General features: G+C 37.6%; 1 protein-coding gene and 1 pseudogene across 1 annotated transcript in view; one reads left to right on the top strand and one right to left on the bottom strand.

The window, feature by feature from the left end:
- Sntg1 (syntrophin gamma 1) overlaps window positions 1-12948 on the bottom strand; it is a 925417-nt gene that overhangs the window by 53990 nt on the left and 858479 nt on the right. The window lies entirely within an intron of this gene.
- Window positions 8692-8961, top strand: LOC102922672 (non-histone chromosomal protein HMG-17 pseudogene; annotated as a pseudogene).

Genomic DNA, 12948 nt, shown 5'->3' on the forward strand with positions numbered 1-12948 from the left:
CCAGAGCCCATTTCTAACCACATATTTTTCAAGCACATTGTGCAGATTCGTTGTTCCCACCTGACCTCCAGAGAGATAGAAGATGCCATGGGTTCTATATTTCTGATTTGACATGCCATTTCACACCTAAGCTCCTGAAACACTATTGCTGCAACCTGCCTCCTCAGCTCCCTCAAGGAATGTTCCTGAGATCTTCTGCTGTATATGACTCCTGGTTCCCCCCTCCCCAATTTGCCCTTTATCAACTTGAATTAGTCTCTGGAACTCAGTCAACCTTTTTTAATAATAATCAAAATGGAGGAATGTGGATTCCCACCATGGGGAATGGTGGGAATGGATGACCCACACCTTGTAATCCCATCACTTGGGGGCATCCTTTCTCCTGATGTAAAGAACAAACTTCTCTCCTTCCACTCCTCTCTCTCTCTCTCTCTCTCTCTCTCTCTCTCTCTCTCTCTCTCTCTCTCTCTCCCATGAGGTTTGTACCCCTCAAGTCCCCTCCCTCACGCTTTGTCCCTCCTTCCTATTTTCTCTTCATCTCTCTATTATAATAAACTATTTCCATACAGATGCAGTGTCTGGGTTTCGAATGTCCACCCACTGCCCTGCTGCCATGCCTACATGGCATAGGTCATCCACCAGCCTGTTACTGCATCTGCCCAGCATACAAGCATGTTTCCCTGCAAACAAAGGATATCCTTGAGGTCCCCTGTGCATAATTCATAACAATAAGTACTTAGCATGACTACATGTATAGTTCTGAACACATCACAAATTTGATCATTTATAAGGCTATTGACCATTAACTTGCATTTTTAAATTATCCTTAATAGTTTATAATTAGTTGGTAGCTGTCATAAGACTAGGACTTTATGTTCCATCTGTCTTAGTTTTATTCTTTAAAAATAATGATTTTTTAATTGAAATTTTTCTAGTATCAAAATAAAACTTTTGGTCATAGATAAAATCCAGAGAGAAACTGACAACTGTAGAAGTAACCAACCATCTTATTAAATAAGAAACACAGAGCCAATACAGAGATAAAAGCCAAGAGTTCAGAGCAATAGCTAAGAGCTAAAAACCTTACACTTCACTATCTCGGTGGTCCTACCTCTCCAAAAAAGACCTACTTCCTATGTGTCTGTCTTTATAAAGAATTTCTGTTCTGCCTTCTCATTGGTTGTAAACCCAACCACGTGATGGTCTCGTCACTGCCTGCCTGTACAGAACTCCAGGTCTTCTATGGTTGGTATTGAAATTAAAGGCATGTGTCTCCAATGCTAGATGTATCCTTGAACACACAGTTCAAGATAACTGCCTACCAAGTTATGGGATTAAAGGCATGTGCCACCACTGCCTGGGTTTGGCTATGGCTTGCTAATAGCTCTGACTCCCAGGCAACTTTATTTATTAACATACAAATAAAATCACATTTCAGTACAAATAAAATATCACCATATTTCCCCTTTTCTATTTCAATAAAAAGAAAAAAGGAAAAAGGTTATGACTAACATAAGAAAAATTATATACAAAATATAATAACTATATACAATATATACAAGTAATAAATACCTAAACAATGTCTAGTCCACTTGTATTTGACAAATTCAGAGAAAATATTTCCATTATCTATCCTATTTTGGTAAGTCCAAAATGTACCTAATTCACATTCTGTCCTAATTAGTCTTCAACTATAACTAGCTAATCTTCAACTCCCTCAGAGATCCAAGAAGGAAAAAAATATTACCTAATAAAATATAAAAACAGAAAGTGCATGCAAGCAGCTTCCAAAAAAAATGTGAGTTGACAGAAACAGCCAGCTGCCTAAGGTTTCTCCACAGTGTTGGGCATCATCTTCAGCCTATAGGCTTAGTTTATGTGACAGACTTATTTGTGAAGTAGGATGTACACAAGGTCAATAGTTCAACCTCACAATTGGTGAGAGCAGTCCATGTACCAGAAACACCCGAATTCCACAAGTGTCATGTCATGATTCAGGATTTTAAATTCTGAAAATTGTTGATGGTTTTTGAATTCAGCTGTCCATTCTAGGCTGTGTATATGTGTGTGTGGCTTCATCTCAGCATCCCATTCTTCTCCACATCCCTCTAGTAAATGCCAGGCTACTATTAAGAAGCGTGAGCTTAGTTACTCTTCAAGAATAACAATTTCAGCTGCTGTTCCATTGCATATCAGAAGCCATCGGCCCATTGCCTGTTCAGCTGCCCTCGGAGAAAAGGGCACTGTACATTTTAGGGATTACAAAAGCCACTTCAGGGATGGTGCCATATTGACCTGGTCTCAGAAGATGCCTTTTGATAAAGCCATAACCACACTTGTTTTGGCAAGAATCAGTAGTCCTTTGTTTCATGTTCTGTCTGTCCTGTTTGTTAGGAGTTGATTCCAGGATAATTTGTTGTCCAGTGGCTAACATTTGCCACAGTGAAAGTTAACTCCATATGCAGTTTCTTCAATGCCCATATTTCCTCTGAAGTAGATTGGTACTGCCAGGAGCCAACATGTCTCAAAGTCATAATAAAAAAGAAAAATTTTCTAGGTTATTAAAGCATTTTAAATGCCATATTCTGTAGATCTCTGAAGGGTTTGAAGATGACCTGTCTTTCTAAAATATGTCTGCTCAATTTTGAAATCATACCTGATATGACTACAAGTTCCATTATAATGTTTTACTACTAACTTTCATTTCTATATATCCTAATAGTTGGTAATAATAACATTCAAGGATCAGAAAATTGCATTACATTGTTAAATGAACAGTATAAGTACAATTAGAAATATACATATAGCATTTTCTAACAATATCAATTTCAATATATATAATTTGTATACAATATAAAACAATCCAATCCAATGTAAAATACTTAAAACTAGTAATTGTCTTTTTCTTTTTTTTTTAAAGCAAGAACCTTAAATCTAATCTCCTTTGCTTAGCCCTTTTCCTAACCCTCAACAACAACTTGTAACCAACCCCCCTAAACAATGAAAATTGTCCCAGACCCAAAACCCTTTAAAAGACCAAAAAATTACTCACACCACACCAACTCTTTGGAATGTGGGCATTGTATTCTTAAAATTGCTTCATGCTGGGTGTGGGCAAGGTATCCTTATCCTGAAGAGAAACATTTTAGGTTAATTGTTAAATTATAGGAAAGGTAACTCTATCCTTCATTATCCAGTCTGTTTATAATGGCAAAGTTCAGGGTTTATCTCAAGTCCTTATTCAAGTAGTCTTTGAGATGGGATCATCTCAGCTAGCACTCTCAAAATTGCTCTGAGCACTTTGTAGTTCAAAGCCGATCTGTAGATGATGTTTGTCAGCTTAGTGATATTATAATTGTCCACCTGGAATTGTCGTTGTTGTGGGGCCCCATCTTCTTCCTGGAGACTTCAGTTGATGTTAGGCCTGGCCGTGATTTCCTGCAAAAAACTGATAAGAGACTCAAACACAAAGACATATATATGCAGCTAATTGAAGCCTTTTTTTCTAGAATTAGTTAGTACTCTATATGACCATTCATATCTGTAAGTTTAAAATGTATATATATCTTGTAAACTTTGATATAAAATTCATACTTTAAGAAAAGTTTAAAGAAACAGAATAGAATCAAAGAGTTGAGACTAGTAATAGAATACTCCCCTAATTAATTTGGTTTTTCTCCTGTCCTACAGCAGAAGATGACTCTTTTCTTCTGGCATGATACAGGGAGTTTGCATTTTGCTCTTAACAACATGCTTGATTTTAAAGGAGAGAGCCATTCTCCAACTCCAAAGTCAGCTTTAAATTTTAATTGAACTGGGACTATTAGAAGACCAATAGTGTTAAATTTCATTAGAGAAGAGGAGAAACAAACATTTATGAAGACTTATACAATTTTTTTAGATGATATACCCATATACCATTTCACTCTGTTTTCTGGGATAGATGATTTGTACCTTTTCTTCAGTTGTCTCATTTGTCCAGTGTTCTTCAGATTCCTTAACCTTCATTCTACTAAAAGACAAAAACAGAAACCTTTCCCCAAGACTAATTTTGGGGATGTTCCTTTTTGGCAAGTTATTATCTGATTAAATGAAAAGGCATGTGCTATTGGTATGTTAGTTTAAATTGGATGTTCATGATGGTTGATGAACTATCACCTCCTCTAATTAAGAAGTTTCTCTTGTTCAAATCGAACCTTTATCAAATTTGATGGTACCCACAGCTTATCTTCTCCTGTAGGAACAAAATCAAAACCTCATCCCCAACGTAACACATATCCTGGTTTCCATTCTGAGGTCAGCACATCCTTAAAGTATATAGGCTGATTTAATTCTGCATTTTTTTTTATTATTATCCAATGTCTCTCTGCAGCTGTTGTTCCTTTCTCATTGGCATTGAGAAAATTCAAAGTTAATAGAGCATTATACAGTCTATTTCTGGAGTTTTTTGTTACCCCATTCTGTTTATTTAGCATATCCTTTAGAGTTCTGTTTGATCATTCTATAACTGCTTGAACTGTAGGCTCTTTGCCAAGGTTCACTTTCTGTCCATAATTTTTCAATGTCCTCTTTACTTAAAGGTATGACAATTTCTTCTGGGTCTATTCCTGCTAATTGATGAAGTCTCAATTTTCCTTTCCAAATCAAGTTGGAGATTTTTTCTACATAAGTTTTTATTCGGTTTATTTGGTAAAAATATCCGTTCCAATATAATATGTTCCCTCTGCATTAATATTCCTAGAGGAGAATGCTGAGAAGGTAAAATAACCAAAATGCAATCCAGCTTTGGATCAACACGATCCACGTGCCCTTCATATACTTTCTTTTCTACCAAGGCCAATTCTTTCTCAGCTTCAGGTGATAATTCTCTTGGACTATTTAAGTCATTGTCATCTTCTAAGGTTTTGAACAAATTATTCAATTCATCATGTTTTACCCCAACAATAGTTTGTAGATGAGAAATGTCTCCAAATAATCTTTGAAAGTCATTAAGAGTCTGTAGTCTATCTCTCCTAATATGCATCTTTTGGGGTCTAATTTTTTGAAGCTCTATTTTATATCCTAAATAATTAAGAAAATCTCCTCATTGTATCTTTTCAGGAACAATTTGTAATCCCCAGCAAGGCAAATTTTTTTTTACTTCTTCAAACATTCTTTCTAAAATATCTGCATTTGAGTCAGCTAGTAAAATATCATCCACATAATGATAAATTATAGATTTAGGAAATTTTTTCATATCACTTCCAATGGCTGTTGTACAAAATATTGGCACAGAGTTGGTCTATTCAACATTCCCTTGGGAAGACCCTCCATTGAAATCTTTTAACCGGTTGAGAATTATTATAAGTAGGCATTGTGAAAGCAAATCTTTCTCTGTCTTTTTCTTGTAAGGGTATTGAAAAGAAACAGTCTTTTAAATTAATAACTATGAGAGGCCATCCTTTTGGTAACAGAGTATGCAAAGGAATTCCAGATTGTAGGAGCCCATTGGATGAATTACCTTGTTAATTGCTCTAAGGTCTATTACCATTCTCCATTTACCAGATTTCTTTTTTAATAACAAATACAGGAGAATTCCAAGGGCTGGTTGATTCTTCAATATGCTGAGCATTTAACTGTTCTTTTACCAACTCTTCTAAAGCCTGGAGTTTCTCTGTTGTTAAAGGACATTGCTGAACCCATACAGGCTTGTCTGTTAATCATTTTAAAGGTAGAGCTCTTGGTGTTTTTAGAAGATCATCAGTTGTTGTGCCCTCTTCTTGTATAATTTGCATGGTTGGTGACCTGTCATTAGAATAATTCCTTGTAATATTTCTCTCAGAAACATGTGCTAGTTTATGAATTGTTTCTGATGTTAGAGAGATGTTAATCTGAGTATTCCATTGTTGCAACAAGTCTTGACCCCACAGGTTCATAGTTATGTTAGCCATATATGGTTTTAATTTTCCTCTCTGTCCTTCTGGACCTATACATTAGAGCCATCTTGCACTCTGTTTCACCTGAGATATTGTCCCAATTCCTAACAGTTGAATGTTTACCTCCTGAAGAGGCCAAGTTGGATGCCAAAATTCTGGTGCAATTATGGTAACATCTGCACCTGTGTCTACCAGACCAGACAACAAAACGCCATTTATTTTTATTGTTAATTTTGGTCTAGAAGTTTGCCAAAAAATTTCTCATTTTTTTTTTACTGAATTTTCTATTCTCTATATTTCTTCATCCTGAACAGCATGATTTATTGCAATAGGCATTTGGATATTTAATTGCTCCAAGTATTTGTTTCCTCTACAACTGCAGGATAGGTTTGAACTGGATTTGCTATGCAGGCCTGCCTGAGGTCCCTCTGGGTGTTTCCCGAAGCCTGAGGCAAATGATTACCTTGCCTGTCCCTTGTTGATCTACATTCATTGGTTCAGTGTTTTCCCTTACCACACATTCTGCATACTCCAAAGGAAGGGGAATTCTGTTGCCATTGTTCCTTGAAGAAACATTGTTTCTAGGAATGACCTGTCTACAGTCCCTTTACAAATGTCCTTGCTTTCCACATCCAAAACATCTAACATTTCTCAAACCTTTTGAAATTGTTTCTCCTACCCACATGTCATCATGGTCATGAGCCTCAACATTAACCATGCCTATAATCCAATCTTCCAAGGGTACAGATCTTACCCTTAATGGCATAATTATTATTTTGCATGCAGCATTTGCATTCTCAAAGGACAAAGTTTTAGTTATTATCTGAATTGCTTCTGAATCTGGGACCATTCTCTTTACTGTTGAAGCCAGTCTTTGTAAAAAATCTGTGAAAGATTCTTTTGGGCCTTGTATAACCTTTGTAAATGACTCAGTTGTTTTTCCTGTTTCCTCAACTCTGTCCCATGCATTCAAGGCTGCCGTTTGACATAGAATTAGGGTTTAGACATCACATAAACATTTTGTTTGTACCGAAGAATATGGGCCTTCTCCAATAAGCTATTCCTGGAAGACTTGTATTCCTTTATCCCTCCATTGTTTTGCTATGTTTTTAGCCTCTTCCTTGAACCACATTTGCAACTGGGGCCTTTGACTGGGTTCCAGAACAGCCTGTGCCAGCTCATGCTAGTCGTGTGGTATTTTCCTATTATATGTTGACCAAGAGTTTAACATTTGCTTTACATATGGGGAATGCATGCCATAAGATACTATTGCCTCCTTAAACCTTTGTAAATCTACCATTTAAATTGGAGCCCAATTATTTTGTGTAGTCATTTGATTAGGTAACTGCTGTATGAGTACCGGATACATTAAGGGCGACTGTATGAAAACAAGCTTTCTTTCTGTAACTCTATGATCCAATATTGAAACAACTTCACTGTTAATTCCTTCTGTCTGAATTTAAATTTCTCTATAATTCATTTTTACAGGTTTACCAGGTTTTCCTAAAACTGTTATCCTGGCACTTAAATTGGCTATCTTTTAAAATAGTAAAATGAGGATAAGTAAAGTAATAAAGTACGTAATTTGATCAACATTATTCTTCTCATATAGTTGTTCCATTGTCAGACGGCCTAAATTTCAAACAAAGCCCAATTTTCTTCCAATGTACACATAAACCCCTTTTTTAATGTGGAAAAAAACTCTTTTAAATAGTTTCCTTTAAAATATCTGATATCTTAATTGACTTACCAAGTCTGCATAGAACAGTAGAAATCAGAGGGAATTTCAAAACAGCCACCTTGTGTCTGAGGTGTGAATCCAGAGAGAGAGAGAGAGAGAGAGAGAGAGAGAGAGAGAGAGAGAGAGAGAGAGAGCAAGAAAGCATAGCCACAAGTTCTGGCTAAAAGCTTAAATCCAGCCACATGTTCCTGCTTGAGCCGAGTCAAGCCTGGGCTCCTGCTTCCTTAAGCTCCCACATGCATTGGCTTTGTTTGGTAGGGCATGCCTGAGTTGTTTGTAGCACCGGCTTTAGGCAAGTAGCTCCAGTTTTAGCTAACCGCTTGGGGCAACGGTCAGTCCTGCCTGAGACCAAGCCGACCTGGCCCCAAGCAAGGGAGCCAGGCCGCCCAGGTGGGAAACCAGACCTTTCACCAAGCCAAACCAAGTGGTTTTTAATGGATTCTTGTCACGTTGGGCGCCAAATGTAGATGTAACCAACCATCTTATTAAATAAGAAACACGGAGCCAAAACAGAGATGAAAGCCAAGATGTCAGAGCAATAGGTAAAAGCTAAAAACCTTATTCTTCAATGTTGCTGTATCTCTTGGAAAGAGACATACTTCCTGTGTCTGTCTTTCTTTTTTTTTATAGAGTTTCTGATCTGCCTTCTCATTGGTTGTAAACCCAACCACATGACCTAGTCACTGCCTGTCTGTACAGACCTCCAGGTCTTCTATGGTTGGTATTGAGATTAAAGCCATGTGTCTCCATTGCTGGCTGTATCCTTGACCGCACAGAGATCTACCTAGCTCTGTCTACCAAGTGCTGGTATTAACAGCATGCACCACCACTGCCCAGCTTTAGCTATGCCTTGCTATTAGCTCTGACCCCCGGGCAACTTTATTTATTAACATACAAATTACATTTCAGTACAATTAAAATATCACTATATATAATCTCATGGCAGATGAGACTGATAAATATCTATGCCCAAATATATATTGTTATATTATATAATATATAATCTCATGGCAGATGAGACTGACAATAATATATATGCCCAAAAGAAAGGTTGAAGGGGATGCTAAAGGAGATAAAGCCAAGGTGAAGGACGAGCCACAGAGATCTGCAAGGTTGTCTGCTAAACCTGCTCCTCCAAAGGTAGAGCCCAAGCCTAAAAAGGCCCCTTCAAAGAAGGGAGAGAAGGCTCCCAAGGGGAAGAAGGGGAAGGCTGATGCTGGGTAGGATGCAAATAATCCTTCAGAAAATGGATATGCCAAAACAGACCAGGCACAAAAACCTGAAGGTGCTGGAGATGCCAAGTGAAATGTGTGCATTTTTGATAACTGTTACTTCTGGTAACTGTAAAGTTTGAAATAATATTTTTTATCAAGTTTTATAAAAATGCAGAATTTTGCTTTACTTTTTTTTAAGCTCTGTTGTTAGCACACAGAACACTTCATTGTTTTTGGGGGAACGAACATGTGTGTATAACAAATTAATATTTTAATTTATAAATTTGTATAATAATTTATAAATATATTAATTAATAATTAATAATACAACTTATAAATTTTGATATAAATTTCATACATTAAGAAATGTTTAAAGAATCAAAATAGAATCAATGAATTGAGATTAGTAGCAATAGAATAGTCCCTTAATTTTTTTGTTTTCTCTTGTCCCATATCAGAAGATGGCTCATTCTTCTGGCATGATACAGAGATATTGCATTTTCTTAACAACACAGTTGTATTTAAATAAGGAGAGAGCCATTCTCCAATTCCAAAGCCAGCTTTAATTTTTAATTCAACTGGGACTACCAACAGACGATTTGTGTTAAGTGTCTTTAGAGAAGAGCAGAAACAAACATTTAGAAAGATTTATGGAATTTTATATGTGATCCACCAATAGTCCAATTTACTCATTTTATAGGGACATTTTTTATCTGGATGATTTGACCTTTTTCCTCAGATGTCTCATTTGTCCAGTGTTCTTCAGATTTCTTAGCCTTCATTCTCCTGAAATACAAAAACAAAAACCTTTCCCAAAGTCTAACTTTGTGGAGGTTCCATTTTGTCAAGTTATATCTGATTAAATGAAAAGAATTTGTTAATGATATAAGTGAGTTTAAATTGGATGATCATGCTGGTTTGTGAACTATCACCTCCTCTAATTAAGAGGTCTCTCTTGTTCAAATCGAACCTTTATCAATTTTGATGGTATCCACAGCTTATCTTCTCCTGTAGAAACAATGTAACACATATCCCAGTTTCCATTCTTAGGTCATCACATCCTTAAAGTATATAGGCTGATTTAATTCTGTAGGTTTTTTTTTTCTATTATCCAATGTCTCTCTGCAGCTGTTGTTCCTTTCTCATTAGCATTGAGAAAATTCAAAGTTAATAGAGCATTATGTAATTTCTGGGTGGTTTGTTCCTCTTTTCTGTTTATTTAGCATATCCTTTAGGGTTCTCTTTGATCTCTCAATAACTACTTGGCCTGTGGGATTATGTGGTATATCTGTAATATGCTTTATATTATAATAAGCAAAAAACTTTCATTTTACCAGTGACATATGCTGGAGCATTGTGAGGTTTAATTTGTGCAGGTATAGCAATGATGGACATAACTTCTAGCAAATGAGTGATTACAGAATCAGCTTTTTCAGTACTCAAAGCAGTTGCCTGTAGCTAGAGTTTTCCTGCCTTGCCCACAGTCAGGACAAATCTCTGTCACCCGCCAGTCCCACAGCCGCTCAGACCCAACCAAATAAACACAGAGACTTATATTGCTTACAAACTGTATGGCCGAAACTGTATGGCCGTGGCAGGCTTCTTGCTAACTGTTCCTATATCTTAAAGTAACGCATTTCTACAAATCTATACCTTGCTACGTGGCTCGTGGCTTACCAGCATCTTCACATGCTGCTTGTCCTGGCAGTGTCTGGCCGTGTCTCCTTCTGCCTTCCTGTTCTTTTATTTCTCCTCTGTTAGTCCCGCCTATACTTCCTGCCTAGCCACGACCAATCAGGTTTTATTTATTGACCAATCAGAGCAACTTGACATACAGACCATCCCCCAGTACAGACAAGTGCAGACCATCTCAGACACCTGCACTCAGGCCCATGGTCCTAATCATCCTCTATGCAAACCTGCTGGGTAACGCCACAAGGAACCCAAGAAGGGCTCCCACAGGACATACATTAACATCCCACAGCACTTCCCCTTTTCTTTTTTTTTAAAAAAGGAAGGTTTTAACTTTTACACATCTCCAAAGCCAGCTTGGTATATTTGGGAATTTGGGCGTAGCTTCTCTTACTACTTCCTGCTGGAGTGGGGCGCTGTATCTTATGGGGACACAAAGAATATTTAAGGATCATGGAGTAGTCCGTGAGGCTGTATCGTCTGAGCCAGTTGCCTTGAAACAATTCTGGATGTTGAATCATCTGGGCCATGGTGTCATCAGAGACCTTTCAGGTGGTCTTGGCTGGTCAAACCTGATGTATCTTAATCTGGAACAAATCCATAGCCTCTGGCTTTCTGTAGAAACAAAAGCAGAGTCTCCTTTCCAAAGCAAAACATCCTTAGACATAAATTTCAAAATTGAAATACCTTTAAAATATACACATTGATTTAACTGAGCAGTCTTTACAATCAAATGTCTTTCTGCAGTTAAAAATCCCAAAGACAATATAATCCAGACTCTCTGTGTGATATCCATCATTACATGGCTTATTTTTATATTACTTTTACTTTCTCTTTAAAGACTTTATTATTTTAAAACTTTCTATTTCTTTATATAACTGTCTATGTTCCTTTTCCTCTCTCTTCCAAGCCTATGTACATTTTTACACACACTGTAAAGCATTTAAAGTCTTGTTCCATCTGAATCTGTCTTATTGTGAATCTATTGCTTTAAACTGCAGCATTTGTAAGACTGAAACAGCGCTATGGCTGCTGGCTCCGCCCACCTCAGCTTCCCAACATGGCGGTGGTATGTTTACCGCCAGCTTTGGGAGCTATCATGAGTCTATGCTTTTATCCAAGCAGCGTGTAGCCCAGAAACCTTTTTTGTTTTGTAACTAGCAAAGGCTAAATCCACCACGCAGCTTAATGTGCCACTTGCAGAGGCCTCATTTCCGCCTTACTGCAGGTTAAGCGCACACGCCAGGAACCCGCCAGTAACTCAAACCGGCAGCTGCCGCTCATTTGAGAGAGACAATTAGGAACTGTTTTTAGCTCCGTTTTAGAATCTTTTTTCTCAGGTTTTAGGTGGAAATTCTTGCCCCACGTTGGGCGCCATTTGTAGCTAGAGTTTTCCTGCCTCGCCCACAGTCAGGACAAATCTCTGTCACCCGTCAGTCCCACAGCCGCTCAGACCCAACCAAATAAACACAGAGACTTATATTGCTTACAAACTGTATGGCCATGGCAGGCTTCTTATTAACTGTTCCTATATCTTAAAGTAACGCATTTCTACAAATCTATACCTTGCCACGTGGCTCGTGGCTTACCAGCATCTTCACATGCTGCTTGTCCTGGCAGTGTCTGGCCGTGTCTCCTTCTGTCTTCCTGTTCTTTTATTTCTCCTCTGTTAGTCCTGCCTATACTTCCTGCCTAGCCACGACCAATCAGGTTTTATTTATTGACCAATCAGAGCAACTTGACATACAGACCATCCCCCAGTACAGCCAAGTGCAGACCATCTCAGACACCTGCACTCAGGCCCATGATCCTAATCATCCTCTATGCAAACCTGCTGGGTAACACCACAAGGAACCCAAGAAGGGCTCCCACAGGACATACATTAACATCCCACAGCAGTTGCCCATTGAAATACTAAGTAAGTATCGATGGTATCGTGTACATATTTCAGTTTTCCAAATTCTGCACAGTGAAACACATCAATCTGCCAGATTTTACTCCTCTAAGTACCCTTTGCGTTACATCCTGCTGGTGATGGCATTTGATTGTATAAGGAACAAGTAGGACATTTTCTTATAATTTCCTTGGCTTGTTGCTAGGTAATAGAAAAACCTTTTTTTAAAACCTTTACTATTGACATGATGTTTTTTATGAAATTCTAAGGCCTCCAGCACATTTCCTATCAATAATTTATCAGTCTCATCATTACCTTGTGCTAGAGGGTCTGACAGACTTTTATGGAATTAGATGTGAGTAATATATAAGGAATGCTTCCTATTCCTGATTATATCTTGTAACTAAATAATAGTGAAGTTAATTCTGACTCAACAGGGGGTAAATTCCACAGTCTCAATATGTAATACCACTCTTTCAGCATACTGAGAGT

This window comes from Peromyscus maniculatus, chromosome 2, assembly GCF_049852395.1.
Source record: "Peromyscus maniculatus bairdii isolate BWxNUB_F1_BW_parent chromosome 2, HU_Pman_BW_mat_3.1, whole genome shotgun sequence".
In the NCBI taxonomy this organism is placed as follows: domain Eukaryota; kingdom Metazoa; phylum Chordata; class Mammalia; order Rodentia; family Cricetidae; genus Peromyscus; species Peromyscus maniculatus.